The following is a 9,505-nucleotide window of genomic DNA, read 5'->3' on the forward strand; positions in this document are numbered from 1 at the left end:
TGAGTTCCTCCAGCACTTTGTGAGAAAGAGCAAGTTATCTGGATTTGGAGAATTCAACACTGAGTCCTGCAGTGGCCAGAGGAAAGATGAAGTGTTGTTCCTTGTAACTGCGGGAGGCCACAGTTGGGGAGGTCGGAGTGGGAGTGGGAGTGGGATGGAGACTTAAAGGGCAGGCTATGGGAAGCTCAGGGTCACCCCTCAAGACTGAGCTCAGGTGCTCTGCAAAGCGATCACCCAATCTACTGTACATTTGATTTCTCAATGTAGAGGAAGAGGCCACATTGTAAACACCGGATGCAGTGCACAAGATTGGAAGAAGTGCTTCTTCTGAAATAATAACTTGAATCAGCTGCCAATCTCTCATTTTATTCTTCCTTATTTGGCACTCATCTTCTGGGAATTAAGAAATCTGGTCATTGCTAATGAATGTGCTGAAATTTCAGAATGTAAAGTTATTTAACGCCCCCAGATTTTGAGTAATTTTCTGTCTGCACAACTTATGACAAATTTTATAAGGAAGAACGTGATAAAGACACAGCAGAGAACATAAGTCAATCAGCATCCATGGAGCTACCAGGTAAGCTAAGCTGTCAGAACACTCTGAGAAGAAAATAAAGGAACATATAGTCGTGATAATCAAAAGTAGTGAGTGCATAAGTGGAGCAAGTTGTTGTCCACCAAATTTTATTGTCTTGGTGAAGAAGTTAAATTCCTCTGTGGGAACTGCACGTGTATATCTGAACCAGTGACAAGAGATGGTGGTGCCTTCTAATGCTGAACCTTTGTAAAGAGAGAAGGATATTGTCTGAAATCAGCTTTTCTAATAATATCAAAATAATTGTGGATTACTGCCTTGGTTGCAATGCTATGAGATGAATGGCAAAGGATGAGAATGTGAATGGTTGACCTTTCACCCTGCATTAGCTCAGTTTTGCTCTTTGGGGCCTGATTCTGAGCTGTTAGTTCTGTCCGACTTACAGACCGAACTGTTTCAGGTCATGTTTTGTAGGGTTTCTCAGAGCAGGAATCTGGGATTTTATCTTGTTGCCTGGTGGTTACTGCACGCTCTAATTGCCTGTGAACAATAGAGGCATTGTGAGGACTTTCTCCTTCCATAATTGTGGCCACTGTTAAAGAAAACTTAACTTGTTGTTTGAGCACAGCAAGGATTACCGTGTTAGTTTGAGGAGTGAAAGAAGTCAGAGTTTCAGACTGCATTCTAATAAGGCAGCTGCAGTTTTGAAGACTAAGGGTTTTACTGTTGGAATTTTCCACTGTTCAATCTTGTTGTGAGGGTTTCTGTGTGTTTTTAATTGATTTAAAGTACAATCTCCATAGAGATTCAACATCAATATTTCATAAGTAATCACAGATCTTGAAGACTAATGAGTGAGAATAGTTAATACTTGTCTGTCAGGAATGCTTGATGCTTTTTCATAGTATGACACTTTAAACTATGAATCTTTAGTGAAGTAAAGGTTCATTTTGCTCATTTTTTGCAATTGTGTTTAACTCCCTCTATAATATTGCTTACCTGACCCCCTCCTCCCACCACCCCTTTATCAAGTAATTAGGCTATTACCCAGAAAGGATAATTTAGAAATACCCCTGGGGAGCTGCTGTTGCACTGTTTGTCCCTTGCTTCCTGCTCAATGTGTTTGTGGGTCTTTATCTGAGAGTGTTGGGGCCTCTCTACCCTTAGAAGATCAGTTAGTAATAACTTATGACTCACTTCTGCCTTAGTTCATCTGTTGCTGAATCTTCATCCACGCCTTTTAATTTTTCATAAGGTGATTAATTCCAAACCACCCCTGGACGGCCTCCAACTCTCCATAAAATTTTCACCTGAAGCCCTGCTGCCTAATTCTAACTCTCAACAACTCTTCTTCATCCATCATCCCCTTGCTTGCTGGCCTGAATTGGTTGTAACCCAAGAACCTCTTTGATTATGAAATTCTTACCATTGTGTTTAAATCCATCTGTAATATTGCTTAACTCACACCCCCTCCACCCACCAACAGCACCTCTATGTAACCTCCTATAACCCCACCAGATATTTGGACTCTAGTTCCAGCTGTAACCACTCTATCCTTGATAGTGGTACCTTCAGCTGCCTGAGCTCTAAACTCTGGAATTCCTTACTTTTAACTCCTCTCTGCCTCTTTCCTCCTTTAAGACATTCCTTAAAACGTACTCCTTTAACTTTTGGTCATCTGTCCTAAATCTCCTTATGTGACAGCTGTCAATTTTTGCCTGATAATATTCCTATTGGACATTTTGCTTCACCGAAGACTCCACGTAACAAAATAGATGATATTGTTTTCAGTAATCATGTTTCTTCTGAATTCATCAATGACGTGGCATTGGCATTCACGTAAGTAGCAGTTCCTTGTATTAGGAAACCTTTCCTTTTGTGAATGGGGAAGAGGATAATTTAAATGTTTCTTTGCAAAACATGAACAGCTGGAAAATGCTTTGTTGATCTCACATCTGTTGCCCTGCATTTTATTAGCTAATACTTTGGAACATCTGATTCATTCTCAAGACCTGCATGCTTCATGGATTGTCCCCTTATGCCATCCATGATTGATGTCCCATTACACATTGTTGAACTTATGCCTGATGCAGTAATTGAGCCTGAAGTATGCTGGATTGACACCTTCCAAATGTGCACAAGTTTCCTTGATGCTCAGCACTGAGAAGCTTGAAACTCCAAAGTCATTGATAAGTTACAGCTGCGACTCCATTCTGGCTCAGGAATCCGGGAATGATCTGGGGTTGACAGAAAAAGCTAGGAGCATAGCAAAGGAAAACTGATGTGTATTTTTGATAATTTTGAAGCCCACTATGTATACATTATTTTTCTCCTAAAACCAAGGTAAGTGACCCAATAAACAATTGGCGCCTTTTTTTGTCCTCAAGCCATGGTAAATGGTAGCAACACTGTGTTTAGTTGCCCTGAGTGGGTTGCTGCCTTGAAACAGTGCAGCCCTTGTTAGTGATGGTTCTTCTAAAGACTGTTAAGTGAGTACTTCCAAGCTGTTGACTCGTTGAAGGAGGGGTGATGTATGTTGTCAGGATAGTGAGTGACTTGTATTCTTGCAACATTGGTTCTCTTGTCTTCCGCTGAGGTAGAAGTCATTGAGAGAAATGTTTACAAAAATGATATTTATTTTATGGGCTAATCAGACAATCAATCATACCTGTGCCATTTCTAGCCTATTGGTCACCTGCCATTTCCTCACAGCCCTGCCAATCACCTTCATCTTGCATCCCCTGGTCTTGACCCTTCCACCAATGGGAACAGTTTCTCTCTAGCTACTCTATGTATACTCTTCATGATTTTAAATATCTCTCAATTCCCTCACAGCTTCCTCTGTTACATGGAGAACAATCCCAACTTCTCCACATAACTAACGTTCCTCATCCCTGGGATTATTTTACTAAATCTACTCTGCACCCCTTCGAAAGACTGTCTTTACCAAAACTTGATACAATACCCCTACCTGAGGCTGAATCAGTGCTTTATAAAGTTTGACATGACTTCTTTGCTCTTATAATACTTTGCGTTTCTCAGTATTACATTTCATCTGCCACCTATCCACCCAATCCACTAGGCTGTCTGCATCTCCTTCATAGCTTACCATGTTCCAAGATTTGTGTCAAGTGCATAGTCAAGGCATCCAAGTCCAGCTCATTAATATGCAGCTAACCTTTTCAGTACTCATTTATCAATTCTTACCAAAATTTCAACTGCATCCTCCTTTACTGGGAGTCACTTGGGCCCACCATGTCCTTGCCGGCCATCAATGCTAATCCCATTGATCTGCATTATGTCCATAGCCTTCTATGCCTTGGTGACACATGTGCTCATCCAGATGCTTCCTAGATGTTGTGAGTGTACTTGCACCACCTCCACCACCTTCTCAGGAAGTGTGTTCCAGGTTGCAACCTCTCCTCTAAACCTTCTACTCCTCACCTGAAACCTGTGCCCTCTGGTCTTAGACACCCCTGCCATGGGGAAAAGCCCCCCCCCTTTGTTTTCCCTCATTCCTGTGGCCCCATCACCCCTTTTCTTTCCCCTCCCCTGCCCTCATGACTTGCCTATCTATTCCCCACCTCCTTCCCTTTATTCAATGGTCTACTGTCCTCTCCTAGCAGATTCCTCCTCCTCCAGCCCTTTGCCTCTTCTACCTATCACCTCTCAGCTTCTCACATTACTCCCTTTCATCCCCCCCTCCCCCAGCCACCTACTTTCCCCCTCTCACCTGGACTCACCCATCACGCTAGTTTGTGCTCCTCCCCCTCCCCGACATTATTTCTGGCTTCTGCCCTCTTCCTTTCCAGTCCTGATGAAGGGTCTCAACCCAAAATGTCGACTGTTCTTTCCCTCCATAAATGCTGCCTGACCTGCTGAGTTCCTCCAGTATTTTGTGTGTGCTGGGAAAAGTTTCTTACTGTCTTCCCCTATCTATGCTTCTCATGATTTTGGATACCTCCACCAGGTTCCCCCCTCAGCCTCCTCTGCTCCAAGGAAGACAAGCCCAACCTATCCAGTTTCTCCTCATAACTGAAACATTCCATCCCAGGGAACATCTTCATACATCTCCTCTCCAGTGCAGGCACATGCTACCTATAGTGTGGTGACCAGAACTACACGCAATATTCCAGCTGTGGCCTAACCAGTGATTTACAAAGTTGTACCAAGACCTCCCTGCTCTTATACTCTACGTCCTGTCTAATGAAGGCAAATATCTGATGTGCCTTTTTCAGCCCCTCTCCGTTTGTGTTGTCACCTTCAGGGATCTTTGGACTTGTACACCAAAGTCCCTTTGTTCCTCAATACTCCCTAGGGGTCTATCAATCATGGTATATGTGCTACCCTTATTAAACTTCCTCCTCAGTAAAGTACTCATTCAGTACCTTAGCCAGGTCCTCGACCTCCATCAGTTGATTTCCTTTTCCATCTCTCACCAACTTTCTGCTTACATTTCTGTTGAACATTTTTGGATTCCTGTTTATGTTTGCTGCCAGTCTTTTCTCTTGTTCACCCTTTGACTCTCTTGCTTTTATTACTTTTTCTCTGAACTTTCTGTAATGAAGCCTTGTTTCTCACATTGTTAACGACCCAGCATGTGTCATGTTTCCCAGATGTTCCCCTGCTAACATTTGCACCTGACCTGGCTCATTTCCCAGAGCCAAGTGCAACAACACCTTCCTCACTGGGGCCAAAGCATGTTGATCAGCGATCATACTTCAGAAACCTCTCCTGCATCACCCTTCACATTATTGTTATCCTGGTCCCATTGTCATCTCTTATGACTTTGGCACCTTTCTGTAATTTGCCTGCAAACTTGTTCATCCACATCCTTCCCATTAGGTGGGAGTAAGAGTACAGGTCTTTCCCAGGTCACGAACACCCAATTTATATACAGCCCATGCATACAAATGAGCATTTGGGAGACTGGTGGGATGGATTCACCGGCTTCTGCCATGTTGAGGACTCAGTTCACGGCAACATCTGAATGGTTGAGTTAAACGCTCAGGTTTAACTACACTTTGCCCTTGTTTGGCCTATGTTTTAATTTAATTATCTTGCCGGGTGTCCACTTTTCCAACTTGCAGACTATTCAGGTTAGGAACAGTTCTCGGGAACGGATGCTGTCGTAACGTCAGGAGGACCTGTAATCACACCTTTGTTGTTTCTTAACTCAAAGCAAATAGATTGTGTCCATGATCATTCCAAGATGTTTCCTCTCTCTCCAGCCTTGGTTGGGGAAGGTGGGAATCAACAGTGATTGACACTGTTGATTCATCGCCCCTTCTTTCCTCCCTCCTTTTCTGTAGGAGGAACATTTAGAACTCATTCCTGCCCCTTCTTTTTAGCCAGGTTTCTATTATTGCCCCAACACTATTTCCACATGGTTTATTGTGCCGAAAGCTCACCATCCTTGTGCTACGTTCTCCCCATGACTGCGTGAGTTTCCTCCGGGTGCTCCAGTTTCCTCCCATATTCCAAAGACGTACGGGTTAGGAAGTTGTGGGCATGCCGTGTTGGTGCCGGAAGCGTGGCGACACTTGTGGGCTGCCCCCAGAACACTCCACACAAAAGATGCATTTCACTGTGTGTTTCGATGTACATGTGACTAATAAAGAGATCTCATCTACTTCTTCCACTTATGTATGCACAGTGTCGATCTGTCTTGGATCTCCATGTACACGTCATCTGGTCCTGTCCATTTCTTAATCTGGTCTTGTTTATCTCTTCCAAACCATTCTGCACCCAATTTTCTCCTTTTCATTTGTATGTTCCTCTGCTCATCCCCCACCCATATTATTTCAAATCTCTCCCACCTCCCCCCACCAAACATGAGTGAACCTCCCCCACCAAACATGAGTGAACCTCCCTATGAGGATTTTGTTCAGTCTGTACAGGTCCCACCTCCCCCAGAATTAGCCCCCGTGTCGCTAGATCTGAAACCATCACTTCAATTGAGCTAAATTGTGAGGTACTTTATCCATTGCCTTGTGGGAGTCCATTTGCATTGGTTACATGCACAACCCTGGTTAACCCTCTACATTAAACATTACTTCATTGAAGAATTCCATTTACTACTGCATCAGCTTCAGAAGAGAAAATATAACATTATCAAGTTTTAGCTAGTTTTTACACTGGCCAATATAAGCATGTATTGCGTAACAAGCATCAAGCCAAATGAATTTCATGATTATTTCCTTTACCCGGAGTTAGCCGTGGCTCAGTAGCAGCACTCTCACCTTTGCATCAGGAAACCAGGCATCGAACTGTTGCTCCAGAGACTTGAATGTGAAGCACGGGCCAATATTTCAGTTCAATAGTGAGGGTATGCTGCACTGTCAGATTGCTGGTTTTGAATAGCAGCCTCATCCCTCTCTTGGGTAGGTGTAAAAGACAGCAAGAACTATAAAGAGGAGTAAATCATGTGGCCAGTTGACCCAGCCCCATCACTAAACAAGATAATGGCTAATCTTATGCATTGTCCATTTTGTCACTCCACATCAAGTTCCCTAATTGGTCTCACAACCTCAGCCTCAGATTTTAAATCTGAGTATCCACAGCCCCTGAGATTATAATCCTTAAACACCTTTTAAGGATGAGCAAGAGAGCACCCTGGGAATTATTTATCGAGCAATATCACTAATCAAATTATCTTGCAATTATCTCATTGCTGTGTGTGAGATCTTTGCTCTGCACGTATTATTGCCATGGTTACTTGCATCAATGATAATATTACAGAAGTATCTTGTTGCCTTTAAGGTGGTTTGCAGTGTTCTAAGGTTATGAAAGGCACTGTATAGATTCAGGTTTTGGTTCCAACTGCAAAAACAGCTTCTGCTAACTGTCGTGGTGTCTCCAGACAATCTGCTTAGCCTCATACAGCAACCTCCTAGATTAGGAGGTGTGTTTGGCAAAACAAAATGTTATGAAATTATATATCTGCTTTCTACTCTGCATCAGTGTTTTGAACTGACAATTCAAGTCAACAAAAACCCTGTATATCATTGTGTTCCAAGATACACCAATAGTAAGCCATAAAAGAATTGGAAATAATTAAGTTTTAAACTATAGAAAAGTGGAAGTTTTATTTAAAAGAAAATAAGGTGCACCATAAATAACACCCATTGCTGAGGGTTAACAGAATCTAAACAAAATATACCTGGCAATGGCCCATATATGTCTTAATTTTATCCCATGATGGTTGAGTGGCAATAGTACTGCAATAGCACCATTTCTGCAGAAACATTTCATTTTATCATTGTGGGAGTAGACAAGTCACTCCAGAAATGGTCACAGAGACACAAACATTTTCTCGCTATGTTTTGTGTTACAGAATCTTTCCTGTACCCACCAATTATGTCTTCTTCAAGCCTCTTGGTTCTCCACAAGCTCTTGCTCGTCTCCCAGACCACGCTAGCTCTCCTTTGTGCACCTTATACCTTTCCATAATCTCTTCCCTTTCTTACTGCACCACTGTACATCACCCCACAGTTTCAAAACCCTTTTCCCATCTGCTTCATGCTAACTTAATGTTCAATGGCCCTGACCACTTCCACTTTGCAGCAGTTGTTTCCTCGACATCAGTGAAAGCAGCCAACTTCCATCTCTGGCATCCAGTTACAGTGAGCTACTATAACTCTGTAAAAACTAGTCCAAGAGAATGGGGAACTGTGTGTGCAATGAGTGGCTAGGGAGCTACTGAAAGCAGAACTTCAGCACAAATATTTAGAAGAGACAGGCAAGGGGTGAATTAAGCCATCCTCTGGTAACCATATGAGTTCACTAACAAAATAGCTGCTCTTTAGGAATGTGAGCATAAAATAGCCCCCTGGTTCAAATATAGATCTGACATTGCAGCTTCCTTAGCTTACAGTTAATTACATCAGTCACCGAGATGGATAGATCACTGTGTTGGCTCGTGTGTGAAGAGCAACTCTTTGAGTTAAGGTTCTAAGGGTCTCTAGTTTCTATGAAACTGTGGAAGTGGAAATAAGGAAAAACAAAAGAGGGGAAAAGAAGAAACTCTAAAGGAAAACCAAACAAATGCTGATGCAGGAAACCTCAATTAAAAACAGAAAATGTTGTTAACACTCTGCAGGTCAGGCAGCATCTGTGGAAAGAGAAAGTTAACATTTCAGGCCCATGACTTTTCATCAGCTGAAGTTAATGTTTCACACCTGAAACGTTAACTGTTTCTCTTTCTGCAAGTCCTTTGGGAGTTGTCTTTTATTTTCATCATTGAAGTGAAAAAAGTAGAGTTAAAGAATCATCCAACTACATTGATTCTTGTCACAGTATCTCCCTACCTACCATTTTTGGTTAGCTTTACTGAATGTGAGATTTATTTTCATTTCTGTTTAATGCATTAAATGTCTTCCCCCAACATGCCATTTGTTAATCACAGCAGAGGAAAAAGGAGTAAATAATTGCTCCATTGTCTTAATGCTAACATCACACCAATCTGCTTTAAGCAAGCTGCTTGCAAGTGCAGCTTTGATTGTGAATACTGTATCATCATTTATCTCCTCTTTTTTGGTGTTGTCTATGGATTGGCATCCATCTGCAAATCGTGTTTGTTTCATATACCTTATGGTCAACACATTTTCCTTTGAGCCCTGCCTTTGTTGTCATTTGCCTAAGGCATTCACTCCACATCACGCATCAGTTGCTACATATACCTAGTGCTCATTATCATGATACTTTTTCAGTACCTTGACCACATTCCAAGTTTCTATATGGCACAAGGGTCATGTCAATGGGACTTGGTTTTTAATTCAGTTTTTGGGACCTGGGCATCACCAAGATTTGTTGAACAATTCTAATTGCCCCCTCGAAATGGTGGTAACAACTGAATGGTTTCTAAGACCATTTCAGAGGGCAATTTTAAGAGTCAACCATATTGGTTGATCTGGAGTCAAGCTGGGTGCAGCTTTTCTCCCCTGAAAGAAGTTAAGGAATCAGATGGGT

Source organism: Pristis pectinata, chromosome 2 (genome assembly GCF_009764475.1).
Source record: "Pristis pectinata isolate sPriPec2 chromosome 2, sPriPec2.1.pri, whole genome shotgun sequence".
Lineage (NCBI taxonomy): Eukaryota > Metazoa > Chordata > Chondrichthyes > Rhinopristiformes > Pristidae > Pristis > Pristis pectinata.